General features: G+C 48.0%; 1 pseudogene; it reads left to right on the forward strand.

Moving 5' to 3' along the window:
- The first annotated feature begins 9,243 nt into the window (after nt 1–9,243).
- Nucleotides 9,244–11,745, forward strand: LOC140856104 (putative NAC domain-containing protein 94; annotated as a pseudogene).
- The last annotated feature ends 5,118 nt before the right edge of the window (nt 11,746–16,863 follow it).

The raw sequence follows: 16,863 nt of genomic DNA on the forward strand, positions 1-16,863 counted from the left end.
CGACGAGGTCTCCCGGCTTGGGTCCGAACTCCGGTCGGCCAAGAAGGAGGCCAAGCACAAAGGTCGGGCCGTGCGTCGCCTTCGACGTGAACGGGATGGTGCCACCGCCGAACTCCAAGGGGAACGCGAGCAACTTCGGGTCAGCCTGGAGAAGCTCGCGAAGCCGAAGAGGAGCTGTCCATCGCCCAGATCGACGCCGAAATGGCGAGGGTCGAGGCGGAGTCGGCGAGGCAGGAGCTCGCCCGTGCTGAGGACGAGGCAAGGTCGGCGAGGGAGTCGGCCGATCGGGCGGTGGAGGACTTCCGGTCCTCCGACCAATACCGGGAGGAGATGCTCGAATCGGGCTTCGCCTCATACCGGGTCGGGTTCGAGGACGGTCGGGACGCCGTCCAGCCTTGTACCCGGAGTTGGACGTCAGCCGCGTCGTCCCGCCGCTAGCCGAGGAGGAAGGAGCCGAAGGAGAAGGAACCGAGGAGATGGCCGACCAGCCGTCGGGAGGCGTCGTGCGGAGGAAGCCGTCCCGGAGCAGGTGCCGACCGAAGTTCCTTGCCGACTGAAGCCCATCCTCGGCCGCCGACCCAGCGCCGCTCATGGCCGAGACGCCGATCATCCCCGATCCTCCGTCGGTCGAAGAGATCGACTAGGACGGATGATCGGCCCTGCCGACTATCTTTCTTTTTTTTTCTGAAAATACATGTAATCGGGCTTCGACCCGACTTTGTAATTTCTTTTCATCAATGAATGAAACTTTTTCTTTTTCTTCTTGTTTGTAATGCCGATCATTGCTGCGATGTCGAACTTTAGTCGCTAACTTAAGTAAGTGCCAACTCACGTAAGTCGGTAGGACTTCGACAACTTGCGCAGCCCCGAAAGTAGAATGTGTCCCGACTTTAGGTCGGCTTCCATAGTCGAAGTCGTCAGTCGGGTGCATCTGTTGAGTCGGGAGCCGACCGAACCTGGTAAAGGTTCGGTAGTCGGACTTCCGTAGATGCGTTTAGTCGGTCGTCCGTCGGCAGTGTCGGGGGAACGATAGTAAGTCGGGTCCCCATGCTCTTGCGTCGGGTTCTGTGTCTTCCGACAGACGGTAGCAAGCCGAATGTCGTTCAGCCGGCCGTAGGTCGGTCGGCAAGTCGTGGATGCGACTAAGGTCGCGTCGTGTGATAGACGGTGGTAAGCCGAATATCCCTCGACCGGCCGTAGCCTGGTCGGAAGTCGCGACGACAGTCGCGTGGGCTTTTAGCCTTTCTTTGGTCGGGGCCCGATCGGCCTGTCGGCCGATGGATTCTGCCCGAAAATTCGACCGTAGAAGGAGTATGAACTCCCGTCGCAACAGATGCATCGGCCTTTGTCAGGGGCGGATGTGTTGCCGAAAGTCGAAGGAGTGTAACTCCCGTTCATAAGAGTCCGTCGGCCCTTGTGAGGTCCGACGAGTCGTCGAAGGAGTGTAACTCCCGTCATTGTAGATGCATCGGTCCTCAAGGGTCCGATGTGTCGTCGGTGCTAGGTCCACGTCGATACGTTGGGGCTGAGCGCCGATCATAGTCGAAGATTAGACTCCGAGATTTCAAACTGAACTTGTATTCCGACTATTGAATTACAAATTCACTGGTAATACAGCTTCAAGTTGTCGGCGTTCCAAGTCCGGGGAATGGGCTTCCCCTCAAGGGTCTCCAGTCGATAGGCTCTTGGCCCGAAGGTGTCCGCAACCTTGTAGGGTCCTTCCCAGTTGGGAGCCAGTTTCCTTGGTCCAAGGGCTTCGACACTTCTGCCTTCCTCAAGACTAGGTCGCCAGGCCTGAAAAGCTTTGGTCTGACCTTGGCGTTGTAGTACCGGGCGACCCTCTGTCGGTATGAAGCCATTCGGATTTGAGCATCATCTCGCAGCTCGGGGAGGAGGTCTAGGTCGGCCCTCCGATCTCGGAGTTGTCTGGCTCTTGGTACTGCTCGACCCTTGAAGATGGCAGGCCAATCTCGAGCGGGATCATAGCTCTGTCCCGTAGGCCAAACTGAACGGCGACTCCCCGGTCGGGACGCGGGGGTCGTTCGGTAAGCCCACAGAACGGAGCCCAGCTCGTCGACCCAGAGACCTTTGGCTTCGTTCAGTCGGGTCTTGAGTCCATGGAGCAAGGTTCGGTTGGTCACCTCAACCTCACCGTTGGACTGTGGGTGCCCGACTGAAGTCAGTCGGTGCGGATGTGGAACCTGGCGCAGAAGTCTGAAGTCTTGGTTGTCGAATTGCCGTCCGTTGTCGGTGATGATGGTGTGCGGCAATCCGAACCTGAAGATGATGGACTTTTGGATGAAGTCCTCCATCTTCCGCTCGGTGATCTGCGCCAAGGGCTCGGCCTCGACCCACTTCGTGAAGTAGTCGATGGCGACAACGATGAACTTTCTGGCCCGACGCTGGTGGGAATGGGCCGAGAATGTCGACTCCCCACTGAGCGAAGGGCCACGGAGCGACAATGGGAGCGATTTGGCTGGCCGGTTGGTGCTGAATATTGGCATACTTTTGGCATGGCTCGCACCTCGGACCAACTCTGCCGCATCCTTCTTCATGGTCGGCCAGTAGTAGCCTTGTCGCAAGACCTTGAAGGCTAAGGACTTGCCCCCCAAGTGGTTCCCAAAATTCCTTCGTGAACCTCTCGGAGAGCGTAGTCGGCGTCGGTCGGCCCAAGCACCTGAGCAGAAGGGAGAACGACCTTTTGTAGAGTCGGCCGTCCATGATCACATATTGCGACGCCGACCATCGGAGTCGCTTGGCCTCCGCGGGATCTTCGGGACTGATCCCGTCGGTCAGGTACCGGACGATCGGGTCCATCCAACTTGGTTCGGACGTTAGCTGCTGCACTTCTTCGACCCGATCGATGCTCGGCTGCTGGAGGTTTTCGACGAACGTCCGACCCAAAGAGTCATAGGCCGACGTTGCCAATCTGGAGAGAGCATCGGCACGGGCGTTCTCCGACCTGGGGATGTGGGAGATCTCGAAATACTCGAGGCGGCCACGAGGTCCTTCACTTCTGAAGATACTTGATCATGGTCGGATCTCGCGCCTCGAAGTCGCCCTTGACCTGCCCCACGATCAGCTGAGAGTCGGAGAATGCCCGGAGGCTGTCGATGCCCAGCTCCTTCGCCATCCTCAAGCCAGCGAGGAGTGCCTCGTATTCGGCTTGATTGTTGGAGGCCTTGAAGTCGAACCGGAGGGCGTATTCGGTGACCACCCCATCCGAATTCGTGAGCAGGAGCCCGGCCCCGCTTCCCTGAGCGTTGGAGGCTCCGTCGATGTGGAGTACCCAGGTGGAGATCGGGTCTGGCTCAGAGACCGATCTCGTCCCGGGTCTTCAGCTCCCGACCCGGTCGGTCGTCGGGCATTCGGCGATGAAGTCGGCCAAGACCTGGGCCTTCAGGCAGGCCTTGGTCGGTACTGAATGTCGAACTCGCTAAGCTTCATCGCCCACTTAGCGAGTCGTCCGGATGTGTCGGGTCGGCGCAGTATGGCCCTCAGGGGCTGGTTGGTGAGTACCACGATGGCGTGGGCCTGGAAGTATGGTCGAAGCCGTTGCGCGGAGACGGTCAGGGCGAAAATCATCTTTTCCGTCTCCGAGTATCTGGCTTCGGCGCCGTGGAGCACTTTGCTGGTGTAGTAGATGGGCTGATGAGTTCGGCACTCGTTTTCCCGAACAAGCACCGAACTGATCGCCTCGGAAGATGTGGCCAAGTAGAGATACAAGGTCTCCCCGACCTGCGGCTTTACGAGCAGCGGGGGAAGCCAAGTACCTTTTCAGGTCTTCGAAGGCCTGTTCGCACTCATCCGACCAAGAGAAACCGTTCGCTTGACGCAGAATCTTGAAGAACGGGAGGCACCTTTCAGCCGATCGGGAAATGAATCGGCTAAGAGCGACGATTCTTCCGTTCAGCTGTTGGACCTCCTTCTTGGTGTTCGGATGACGCATGTCGAGGATTGCCTTTATCTTCTCAGGGTTGGCCTCGATCCCTCTCTGAGAAACGAGGAATCCGAGGAACTTCCTGAGGTCACCCCGAAAGCACATTTGGTCGGGTTGAGCTTTCATTCGGTGTGCTCGAAGGGTGCGAAGGTCTCCTCGAGATCCTGAACATGGTCCGGGATCTGCGTGCTTTTACCAGCATGTCGTCCACGTACACCTCCATGTTACGCCCGATCTGGTCTTTGAAGACCTTGTTGACGAGTCGCTGGTAGGTGGCGCCGGCGTTCTTCAGATCCCGAAGGGGCATCACCGATAACAGTAGAGGCCCTTGGGAGTCACGAACGCGGTGTGCTCCTCTCTTCAGGCCCATCCGGATCTGGTTTGTACCCGGCGAAGGCGTCCATGAAGCTGAGCAGTCGAAATCCGGACGTCGCATTCCCAGCTGGGTCGATCTTCGGAAGTGGGAAGCTATCCTTCGGGCAGGCTCGTTGAGGTCGGTATAGTCGATGCAGATCCTCCACTTCCCGTTGGCTTTCTTGACCATGACAACATTGGCGAGCCAATCGGGATACGTGGATTCCGAATGAAGCCTGCTTCGAGCAGCTTGTCCACTTCTTCGTCGATGGCCCTCTGCCTCTCTGGGGCGAAGGACCTTTTCTTCTGCCTCACCGGCTTCATCGTCGGGTCGATGTTGAGTCGGTGAGTATTGTTTCTGGAGGGATGCCCGACATATCTGCTGCCGACCAAGCAAATATGTCGGCATTGGCCGTCAGCAGCTCCGCCAGTCGGGTCGTTCGTCGGGCAATTGAGACCCGACCCAAACTTTCTGTCGGGATTTTCTCCTATCGGGATCGCCTCGAGCTGCTCGGCGGGCGAACCCCGTTCTTCCTCCTCCCTTTGGTCCAGTTTGTCGATTGTCAGAGGATCCTTCGTCTCGCTTTGAGCGGAGATTTGGAAGCATCGTCGGGCGAGCTGTTGATCTCCGCGCATCTCCCGACTCCATTTTTGGTCGGGAATCGAACAAGGAGATGGTACGTCGAGACGATCGCCTTGAGGGCGTTCAATCCGGGTCGTCCGAGTATGGCGTTGTAGGCCGAAGGAACTTGGACGACCGCGAAAGTGAGGGAGACCGTGCTTTGCCGTGGTTCGGTGCCGACCGTCACGGGCAGGGTAATTTCTCCCTCTGTCGTGACGGTGTCTCCGGCAAAGCCGATCAGGGGCACAGGGACCTCCTAAGTCGGTCAGTTGACAGTCGCATTCGGGAGAAGGTCGAGTAAAACAAAATATTTGTCGAACTTCCATTATCAACAAAAATTCGTTTTACATCATAATTGGCTATTGTCGCCGACACAACAACAGCGTCGTCGTGGGGAGTCTGGATGCCCCGAACGTCGTCTTCTGTGAAGGTGATTACGTCGTCCGGGCGTGGCCTTTTCGTCGGCTCCCCTCCTGCAGACGTCCCCGGTCCCAGCCGCTTGGAGATCATGTTGATGACTCCGGCCGTCGGCTGGTTAGTCGGCGCCTCTTCAGTCGGCTGGGGGCGTCGATCGGCAATCGGTTGGGTCGGCGGACCCTTCCGAAATTTGCCGAGGTACCCCCGGCGGATGAGATTTTCGATCTCATCCTTCAACTGGATGCACCGCTCGGTGTCGTGGCCGTGGCTCCGATGGAACCGGCAGTACTTCCGATGGTCGAGGCCTTTGCCTTCAGAGGCGGAGGCCGTCGCAGGTATTCTCTCCCTCGATCTCCATCAGGATCTGCGCACGGGGAGCGGAGAGAGGAGTGTAGGAGTCATACCTGGGACGCACCGGCCTCGGAGTCTGTCGCGGGGATTTTTGGATCTGTCGGGGTGGAGAAAGCCGACTATCGGTCGGGGGCCTGCTTGGTTCGGCGGGCTCCCGACCTTTTCTCCGCTTCTCCTTCGGGCTCTGGGCTCGGCCAAGCGTCGGTCGGACGCTCCTTCGTCCGCGCGCATATACTTGTATGCGCGCTCCAGTAGCTCGGCATATGTTCGGGGGAGGGTCTTGTCCAGAGAATAAGTAATCGGGACGACCTCAGGCCCCGCTTCATGGCTGAAAGCCATGTCTTCGTTGAGGTCCCGGACCTCGAGCGTGGCCGCGTTGAATCGCGCCACGAAGTGTCGGAGCGTCTCGTTTTCCCCCTGCTTGAGGGAGAAAAGGCTGTCCGACGTTCGCGGCGGCTTTCGGCTGTGCTGAAATGGGCCACGAACGAGTGCTCGAGCTGCGCGAAGGAATGGATACTGCCCGATCGAAGACCGGAGTACCAAGCCCTGGCAGCCTTGCGGAGCGTGGCGGGGAAGCCGATGCAGAAAAGAGCGTCGGTTGCCCCTTGAATCGTCATGAGAGCTTTATAGCTCTCGAGGTGGTCGACTGGGTCGGTGGAGCCGTCGTATGGCTCCACGTGCGGCATCTTGAACCGACTGGGAATCGGCTCGTCGAGGACCAGTCGGGAGAGAGGTTGGGCGGTCTGGAAGTCGACGTCGTTCGAAGACTTCTGGCCGTCCATCTGCAGTTGGGCGAGTCGGCGGTCGATTTCCTCGAACCGTCGCTCGTAGTCGTCCGCTCGTCGATGCTGGGAGACCCCAGGGGTGGAGCCTCCGGAAGATTCTGAGAGGAGGCCGACGGTGTGCGCGGCCGCTTCTCCTTCCTTGCCCGTTCCAACGGGGAGGAGAGGGCCGCTGGGACCGTCGGTCGTCGCGCCGTGGTCGTCCCTCCTCCTCTCCGTGGGAGCGCTGTTGGGAGCGCTCGCATGGAGGCGACAGGGATCGGCGCGGCCGTCGGCGGCTGCTCCTGGAAGGCATAGGTCGGGCCGCCGGTTGCTGCTGGAGGCTTTTGACTGCGTCGGTCAGTACGGTCATCTGCCGTACGATGGCCGCAATCTGGGCCTCCGTGGTCACTGCAGGGCGCGGAGAGCTAGGCTCCGCCGCCGGTGGGGGCGGGGAGGCCTCTTCCCGGCGGGAAGAGCGCCTGGCCGACCCAGTGACTCTCGATCGTTGAGCTCTTGTCTTTGTCATGCTGTCCCCTACCTGGCGCGCCAATCTGTTGCGGCCAATCGCCTCGTCGTCCGATCGCCGGGAGCGTGCACCTGCAAAAGGAAGTCCGCACTGACCGGAGGCGGCTCCGGCGGGGACCCTCCGACGGTCAAGTCAGAGAGGTGACTGGGCAACAGTGAAATGAGACAGAGAGCTCTGAGAGAGAGGGAGAGAGAGAGGAGGCGAGCCTGCGTATGTGGGAGAGACGGGCGGATCGATCCCTTGCACTGTTGCCTTCCCCGGTATATATAGTGGAGCTAGGTATGGCGCCGTCATTAATGGCGCGGACAAGTGAGGAACTGTCAACTCACTGTGGACTGTCAGAGTCGCCGTGAAAACGTCATGTCGCCGTGTGGCCGTCCAATCACCAGGGTTGACCCGCTCTCGGCGGGACAATGCCCCTAGGTAACTGCGCCGCATGTCCGTGTCAGAGCTGACAACGTCTGGCGGCTGTACGGTGGTTGGAGGAGCCGACCGACCCAAAGTCGGTAGCCAGCTGAGTGGTGTCGGGCCCCTCCATTGGTCGGCGAGCTTCATGTGAGTCGGCCATCAGACCTCTGGGTTCAGTCGGTCGGATGGATACGCCCGACATACCCCGTCGGCGATGGCCGTTGAACGGCCGGCAGTTAGCCGCTGATGGCATCCGTCAGTCGGTCGCCCCGACCGACGATCGGTCGGTCTATCGGCCAGTCGGAGTCGTCCGTCGGAAGCGGTCGGGCCGCCAGTCGGTCGGACCGTAGCCGATCGGTCGGCGCTAGTCGGTCGGGCCCTCCGGCAGTCGGTCGGTCGGTCGGTGGGTATCCCCAACAATTCCCATTCTCATTTCAGAATGCAACCCTTCACAACTAAACATATCCTAAGTTTCTTTAACGGAGGGGCAAGTGTGCATGCGGACCAGATTTTCCTCTATGTTACATCCATGTCCTTTTCTGAGTTGAAGTTAAACTTTAGAACAATTTCTCTGGTCTTTTCTGATTCAAGGTCTATATGATTGGAGCTGGCAATAATTTAGGAAACAGTATGCTCTATGAACAGTTCTGCTATTAAATTTTTTTCCTAGATGCCCAAATGACCAATGGGAAAAGAGTACACCAACCGATACAATGCAAACCAGAAAGAACATGCGTACGCTACCAACAGATCCAAATTATTGGAAGTCGGTTTCATGAAACCTTCTTTGCAATTCATACTGCAAATCATGTTTTGGGACATTATTACAGTCTTCAAGGCAAAGTCTCTGTAAACACGAGTCCAAAGCTGTCCTCTATGTCCAAGATTTTTGGTTCAGGAAAGATGCTCCTGCAATTTCTGCAGCATCAACTTGCAGATTAAGAATTGGAAAAATGCCAAGGAAGTGAAAAATGAACATCACTTTCACCTTCACCTCAGCCATGAAGCTCACCCAACACTTAAACATTTGTATTGTTCGCAAGGAAGGCAAGTTACTGCCAAAGTCTTAAATTTAGCAGCTCCCTAGTTCTAGATGCTCGCAGGTTATCAGCTAAGCAAGGATCAATTTAAAATTTTTCCATTCTATGGTTCATTACTTTCACACTCCACCCTAGTGGTACTGGGGTGAAAGCTGCAGTATCATTTTAGGGTGGGTTTTTTTAAATTAGTCTGTTGCTGTCATCCATAAAGAAATTATACAGCCTGCCAATTTTGATCCTCTCTTCTTTATCCATTTTCTTTATTGGAGCCGAGGAATATCAATTAGATGCCAAAACATACAATGACAGAAAAAGGGTATAAATCTAAAGTGAATGAGGACTAGAAGACCATCAGCAGGTAAAAAAGTGATATGAACTTTAAGGGGTATATACAGATATCCATGTAAGGATTTCCGAGGAGCTTATATAGAATTTGGGATTGGGTGTATTATATATTTCAAATTCTAAATTTGAGATTGGTTATATTATATATTCAAATTCTATGTTGTATTGGAGGTTGTTTATAAATTCACGGAAGATTATAAATGAATTTGTTTAGAAGCTGGTATTGTCTTGATCTGCTTAAAGAATTTGTTTCAAGTCCATGAAATAAATTAGGGTGAGTGTGAACAGCGGAGGATTTTAAAATACTAGTGTGCTGCTCATTTTGTAGTTTCTTTGAGGTCCTTTTCCTTGGAATTGGACAAGCTAATTGGTTTCAGAAAGGAGGGAAAGTGATGTTGTGAATTGGGCTTCTTGGTGTTCTTTTAAAAGCCCCGAATGCTGAAGCTTCTACCTCGACCCAAGTGTTCATCCAAGAACCTAAAAGACAAGCCGAATATTCGGAGGTGGAACCTTCAAGAGGAAGCAGATAATGGCAATGGATTAAGTGGTTTATGGGCTTGTGGGAATTTTCTTTTTTTTCCTTGGACTTGTTTTTATTGTTATTGTTTTTCGTAACATTACAAAAAGTTCAGGAAATTGATTTGCTGGAGAGCTTATGCTATTCAGTTATTATTAAGGTTTCCAATGACAGGTCTTGTATTGCATGAAGCTATGTTCTTAGTGTTCTATTCAGCTCTGTTCTTTTCTGCATTCCAAGAAATCTTTGGAGTTCGCCTTAGTCAAGACTAGTTTAGGTCTGAAGAAACCTCTTGATAGGGTGTTATTATCCATTTCGTCTAGTTGAAGAAAGCTTCATATGGTTTTTGGATTTCCCAAGGTCTTGTTGTATTGTTTTACTCCCTTGACTTGACTCAATTGCTTATAGCTCATGTGCTAGTTTATTTTCAGCTCAAGTTGCACCACTGTAAGTTTTCGAGATTTTCGCAGTTGGATCTTGACTAGATTCATAGGGACACCCTCAATGTCAAGTTGAATTAAATCAAGCTTGAGCTCTTGGAAGAACAGGAAGGTCAGTGGCTGTAAGTTGCACAGCTTCACCTTTCTTTCTGTCCTAGGGTCTTCTAGGCTTGATCCAAAAAGAGTGGAAGCAGTATGGATGAGAATGGTGAAATAGATCAGCTAGAAGAAGTGATGTTGCCAGGTTTTCGATTTCATCCGACGGATGAGGAGCTTGTTGGGTTTTATCTGAAGAGGAAGATTGAGCAAAACCACTTGCCATTCAGCTTATCAGGCAACTGGATATCTACAAATATGATCCATGGGATCTTCCAAGTAAGCCACTCCTTTGTGCTGCAGTCTGAATTATCCATCATTATCTTTCATGAAGAGTATATATGCATGTTTATACATCATAATTTGCCCAAGTTGCTTGGTTTCATAAAATTACTGAAGTTTTCCTTTATATCTAACTAATTTAAACTTTCTGTCATCAAGATTTTTAACTTTAATATAGCTTCTAACCAGTAATATAACATACTCAGCCTGCCATATCCTTTGTTCCTTAAGAATTCTTTTTTAGTGAGAAGATGCAATAGAACCTTACAAAAATAAGTTAAAAGTTTGGTGCTCTAGGTTACTATGGTCTTCTACACTAGGGCTCAGGGCAAGATTAAAAGAACATTACTTATCACAAAAACTTGGAACATCCTAACTACTTACTTGGTATTGAGACCTCCTTATGAGCTTTCAAAGGGGAAAAATCTCAACCTTTTTGATATAGTGAAATATAATGTCTGCTTCTAATTTTTCTCTCATCTTCTTGCTATATCCACTGAGAAGAGCTAGCTATGACTGGAGAGAAGGAATGGTACTTCTACTGCCCAAGGGACCGGAAATATAGGAACAGCCCAAGGCCTAACAGAGTCACAGGTGCTGGATTTTGGAAAGCCACAGGAACAGATAGGCCAATCTACTCCTCTGATGGAACTAAGTGCATAGGCCTAAAGAAATCACTCGTCTTCTACAGGGGCCGAGCTGCCAAAGGGATCAAAACTGACTGGATGATGCATGAGTTCAGGCTGCCATCTTTATTTGATTCATCCCCTGCCAATAGGCCTTTTAGTAAGAACATTCCTGCCAACGTAAGCAATTAACACAAACTTTTCGGCTTTAGGCTAACAATTTTGTTTACATAATATTAACCTCTCTTGGTACTGAAAACAGGACCAATGGGCAATCTGTAGGATCTTTAAGAAAACCAGCTCCGTGGCACGAAAGGCACTGCCTCAGTCCTTGCCATCTTCTTTACCTAAGATCGATGATGCCAACCAATTCGCTTTCGAGAACAGTACTTGCATGAACCAGTTTGGTAGTAACAATGGCTTACAGTTGCAGCAGCAGCAGAGAAACATAACTCATCATCTTGATGCTAGCTCTTATGGAACCAGCAAAAACAGCTACAGACATTCTTTACCTCCTATTTCGAGTGAAGAAATACCTGCTAACTTCATGTTCTCTCCTGTTGAACTATCAGTGCAAAACAAGAGATTACTCAAAGTTGCTTCCATGATTCATAACATCTCACCAACAATGTTTACTGATGTAGAGAAGGCCTCGTTGAATATAGATTTTGGACAGCCCAAAAATTGTGATGGAGTTGGAACAGATTTACCACTTGAGGTAGTTCAGCACTTGGGAAGTGGAGAAGAAGAAGGTAGCATGAAGGTAATCGCAAATACAAGCTTTGCTGCCAATGATCATTTGGAAACCATGCATGCAATCAGTTTTCCCTTGGGCTTGCTACCTAAACTTTCTGATGAGGGGAAAACCAACTTGCAATGGGTTTCCTCGTTGTGCGCAAATGAGATGTTGAGTTACCCTACGAACGAATGTTATACTTGAAAACAAGAACCATATAGAGAGTGAGGTTCATCTTGCTAGTATTGCAACTAGCTTAAACTTAATTTAGAGTTTGTTGCTTCACTCTGTACCAGCAATAAGAAGTGCATCTTGCAAATAATTAACAGAATGAGAAGATTGGTTATATATTCTGATATTATTTTACAGAGAATGAGCCAGAAGGCATAATTGGAAAATATTTCATCAGGTCTAAATGATTGATATGGAGACGAGTACAACCTTCTAGCCACAATGTTGCACAATAAGCAGAAAGAACTGAAAAAAAAAAAAAATCCTAAGAAAGTAAAACTTTTCAGTACATACTATCCGGCAAGCATCTGATGCAAAGGTCCAAAGGAATCGACATATTTATACTGCTTGATTCCTGACACAACCTATGGTGGTTGCATTCTCCCAAACCATATCGTCGCTAGAAATCTCTCTAACACATATAAAGACCATGGCTTCTTCCTACTTGCAAATAAAACAATTGGTCAAGTGCAAGCACTGTCCATTCGAATGATGAGGTTTGAGGTAGTTGTGCAAGCAGATATCTAATGCCTTAACGGAATCATTCTTAGCAATCCTTGTTTTAAGAGCCCCAGTCATGATATTATGTCAGGATGTTCCATTAAATGAGCTCCAAGTTGAGGATGAAAGATCATCTGTGGGGTTCTGACCAAAACATGAATCTGAACATTGGAGGTTTGCAAAGGGTGGATAGATCTCCAAGCCTTCACATTAATATTTAGAGTAGGGTTTCTTGCTTCTGACTAAGATATTTACCATTGCCAATATGCATAAACCTTGCCCAGCTCTCATAAAGCTTGCCCAAGTCTTAGAAGTCAGAACTATCTACTCAAAAAAGGTCTTAGAAGTCAGAACTGTAGACAAGTAAGGCTGTCAATATTTTACTTTAGTCAGAACTGGAGAAAATCAAGATAAATTACCAATATTTTACTTTTAAAAAATTTTTCTTTTCCCAAACTACCAGTTTAAGAACCGGATATCGTGCCCGTTAACTTAAAAGTGATTTTAAATATTGTGACTTAAAAGGAGAAACAGCAACTCTTGGATCATTGGGGGATTCTTCAGCCGACAATATAGAAGGTGGTAGAGTGGATAGAGCCAAGAACCATGGCCCTGGACTTTCCAATGGGGCTTCAAAATTCTGGTGCCATCTTCTCCTTGCTTTCATCTTTTTCTCCTTCTAAATTATGGGTCTGCTGGGGCTTCCGCCACCAAGATCGAGAAGACCCTCCTAAAAGGAAAGAAAGGATCCCTCAACATGTTGCTCCAATCCCTCTAATAAATTACTTCAAGTTCCCTTGGCCTTGCGGCTGAATAAGGGACGACTCCGTTTTGGAAAAAAGGGCTCATGCTAACCCCAAGAAACCGTAATTTCTCCCCTTTTCCTTTTAGATCGGAGAGGATCTGATCATGGGCTCGTCCTTTCCAAACGGGCTCAGCCCAAAATGAGATGGGCTCTTCTCCTCATGAGGGACAACCCAACAATCTCCCTCCCCCAACTTATGAGGATGACTTCATCAAACTCAAGACTTGTTTGGCTTTTGTAGAATACAGGGCAATTTTTTTCCATTTTCCCTGAGTTTTGTGGTTCTGGTTGCAGTGAACTGATCATAAGAGGACACAGAGTGGATACATGTGTCATACAAAGTATATTTACAAATCATTGTCAAATTGCACTTCAACTGCATCAGATCAAGGTGATTCTAAAGGGAATGGTGTCGGAATCAAATTGAATCATGTGTATTTTGCTACTTGATGCCTTCTGGACTAAAATTCGAGCATACCACACATTCCATGGGTCTTAGCTACCTAAGGACTAAGGACCACAACCAAAATGGGTGCACCTGTTTCCACATAATATGACTATAAAGCAGATAAATATAATGGCACAATTCAAGGACTAAAATTCAATAATAAGACCAAACCATGAGCCTGAAAATAATGATAAGGCTGGGGCATTCCTTAAACCTTCTCATCATCGCAGTTACATGGAGCCTTTTGGAAGGAGAGAAATAACGGGGTGTTTTTTAAACTGGTCCGGGAACCATAAACTGCACACAATGGTGCCTTCTTCTCATCCTTCTCTTGGCTCCCTTTCGCGCCCAAGCATTTCTCTCTTTCTCCTCGGAACTTGTATCACCTCTCGTTCCTTTTCTCAGCTGTTTCTTTTCATCTTACATCCATCTTCTTTCTCTGTTTTGTACTAAACTTTGCATGCTTTCTTCATTTTCTGAACAAAGCAGGAGGAGTTTCCCTTCTCTCTTTTATGGAAAAAATAGAAAAATTTTGATGGCATCCCTTGCAATTATTTGAAGCCCAATGGACATATAAAATGCTCTTTTGGGAGAATTCAATATGACATGACCTGAAACAAGTGACACACTAGTGGATCCTGTGAACCCAATGTTGGATTCCGATGGTGTAGGTGTTTAAAATTTTCATTCAAAAATCCGATGCATAGAAAACTCCAATGCCCAGAAATCTTTGAGTATAATAATCAAAGTACAATAAATATAAATTAGGATAAGAAGAATATCTGTAGCGCTAATCTCAATTTTCACAAGACGTCCAAGCGTTCGCCCTACAACGATGATCCACACAAAAATTGAATAAAAACAGTGCTCCTTCTTTACCTTGCTTCAAGAGTTCTAGTCCCTAAAACTTGACTAGCCTTGTATCGGTTAGGTTTCTTCAAGAATCTGACTCCATCATCTCAGAACCTCCTTTGAACTTCTGATTCTCTTTTTTTAAGACCCTCATAACCCTTGTTAGGATAAGATAAGGCTTTGTCTTAAATTTCAAAGCCTTGTCCTAAAACTAAGATAGGTTGTAAGAAAGAAAGGAGAGCAACAGAGACAAAATTGAAAACTCAATCTGAATGCATTGGACACCCATCACCCTGGTCAATTTATAGCCACCAGAGGGATGCCAAAAGAGAGGGACACACCTCATCTAAGAGGTCTATCTGATCTGATTATCAGAGATAAGAATTCTTTCAAACAGAAGGACTCTTATCAATGATACAACGATCAGCACCCTGCTCTACGCATGCGATCAGAGAAGGAATGTTTTCACATCCCTTTTCAAATAAAAAAAAATTTCAAAAATTCATGTGGATAGAAGATTCAATCTTGATTCTAGAACACCGAATGAGTGGATGAAATTTCCCATAAATGGACGTGGTCTTGCATCCTTTCACGTGAAGCCTGATCATCGCATGTGCAGGCGTGAGGAGGAACTTATGGCATCCAGATAACTTTGAAAAAATTCTAAAAAAATCATCCAAAATAGCTTATCAAACTGAAACATTATCACAAAAAATCATTCCATTTTGAAAGTATTTGATTAGGAGAAGGACTCTCCAAATCATGAAGAGATGTGATGCTTTTGCACATGCACGCCAGGACATCCTTCTTTTTCTAATTTTTTCTCCAACCCAAAAAATTCAAAAAAATACATCTCATACTTTGAGATGTGCACTAGAGGAGGAGGGTGATATGGGCTACCACATGTATCTTAATCCGATACTAGAAGGACCTCCTCCTTTTGCCCACGCCAACATGCACGCGCAAAACCTGTTTTGCACCAAGAGTCCTTCACAACTTGGACTCTTCATTATTGATATTAAAACAGAATGTGGCATCCCAATTTAGGCTGCTTCTAGTGATATGACTTGACCCAAATTTTTATTAAATTGGACTAGCTAATTAGCAAGGGATGAGACCAAATAGATCTCCAAAGGAGCAAGGGTTCCACATATGCTAGTATGCTTATTGGAACTTGATTGAATCCAAAATTTCAATCAACCTTTTTCAAAAGAATTTTTGATCAATTTTTATATGTGTGTGACCCATTGGGTTCCACATCTAACCAATAGTAGGTTCAGGTGTAAGTTGACCTAATTTGATTAGATTCCAATCTAATTGATTACGATCCAATCGAGCTAACTCGAGCTCAACAATTAGAATCCTTTCTAATTGACGATTGAATTAAACTCTTTAATTCGATAAAAAATCTATAAGTCAAGATTGACGTCTAACAATGTATCATGACTATCCAGAAGATGTGAAATTTGATAAAAATTTCAAATATATCTTTCGGTGGTAAATTACCATGCAATTCAATCTTCGATCATCTCTGCATCTTGAATATGTTCATGACTATGGAACCATGTTAAACTCAAACACATATTCATATCGATTCTCAATTAACCAATGATGACTCTGATAAAAAAATATTAGAAACTCTTTCTAATCTCCTTTCTGCTTTTGGCCAAAAGACTTTTTTTGAGTTATCTAGGATTAAGAATACACAGGATGTGATCTCCTCTTATTAGGAGTGATCGATTATATATTGACTTACACAACCTCCATACATACTCCACCATATCCAGAACACCCGTACATTTTTTAATGCCATGCCTGGATATGAATCAAAATATGGGTTCATGTGCACAAAATTCTATGGTGGTCTCAGGTCTAAGGATCACTTACATAACTTTCACTTAGAGAACCATATTTGACATGCAAGTAAGGCTTCATAAAATGTTCTCTTTCATCGAGTCAATTCAGTGGACTCATTTTCAATGAGCACCCACATCCTTGTATTAGTATCCACATAAGTGGCTAGTGAGATCTGCCACTCTCTCCATCGAGCATACATAGGATGTATCAGTCTATTCGAAATATTGATCCCCGACTTAGAACTCCTACGATCAGAAATATTTAAGATTAGAGTTTTAGGTCTCACTAGTATGACCCATTCATGTCTTCTAAAACTATTGCCCTAATCTTTGAGATTCATCATAATTTTAGACATAATAAGATGCAGCTAATATGATGAATTAATGCTCAAATAATAAATATCATTTCATGAGTTGAAAAATGAAGAAAAATTTCATCGCAACACACTTGCGATTGGCATATAGGGCACTCTTCTTTCAATCTTCCATTTGCACTAAAGACAATCGTCTTTGTATCTCATAGAAATAAGATGGCGATCATATAGCTGCTGTGGTATGGCTTTAGTGAATGTGTTTGCTATATTGTTTCTTCTGTGTACTCGTTCAAGAATAACATCTTGTCTCTAAAGAGATGAAAATGTCTGAGGATATGTTGGATTTATAATGAGATCTAGGTTCCTTAGCTTGAATAATGGCCCCAGTGTTA

Source organism: Elaeis guineensis, chromosome 3 (genome assembly GCF_000442705.2).
Source record: "Elaeis guineensis isolate ETL-2024a chromosome 3, EG11, whole genome shotgun sequence".
NCBI classification, from domain to species: domain Eukaryota; kingdom Viridiplantae; phylum Streptophyta; class Magnoliopsida; order Arecales; family Arecaceae; genus Elaeis; species Elaeis guineensis.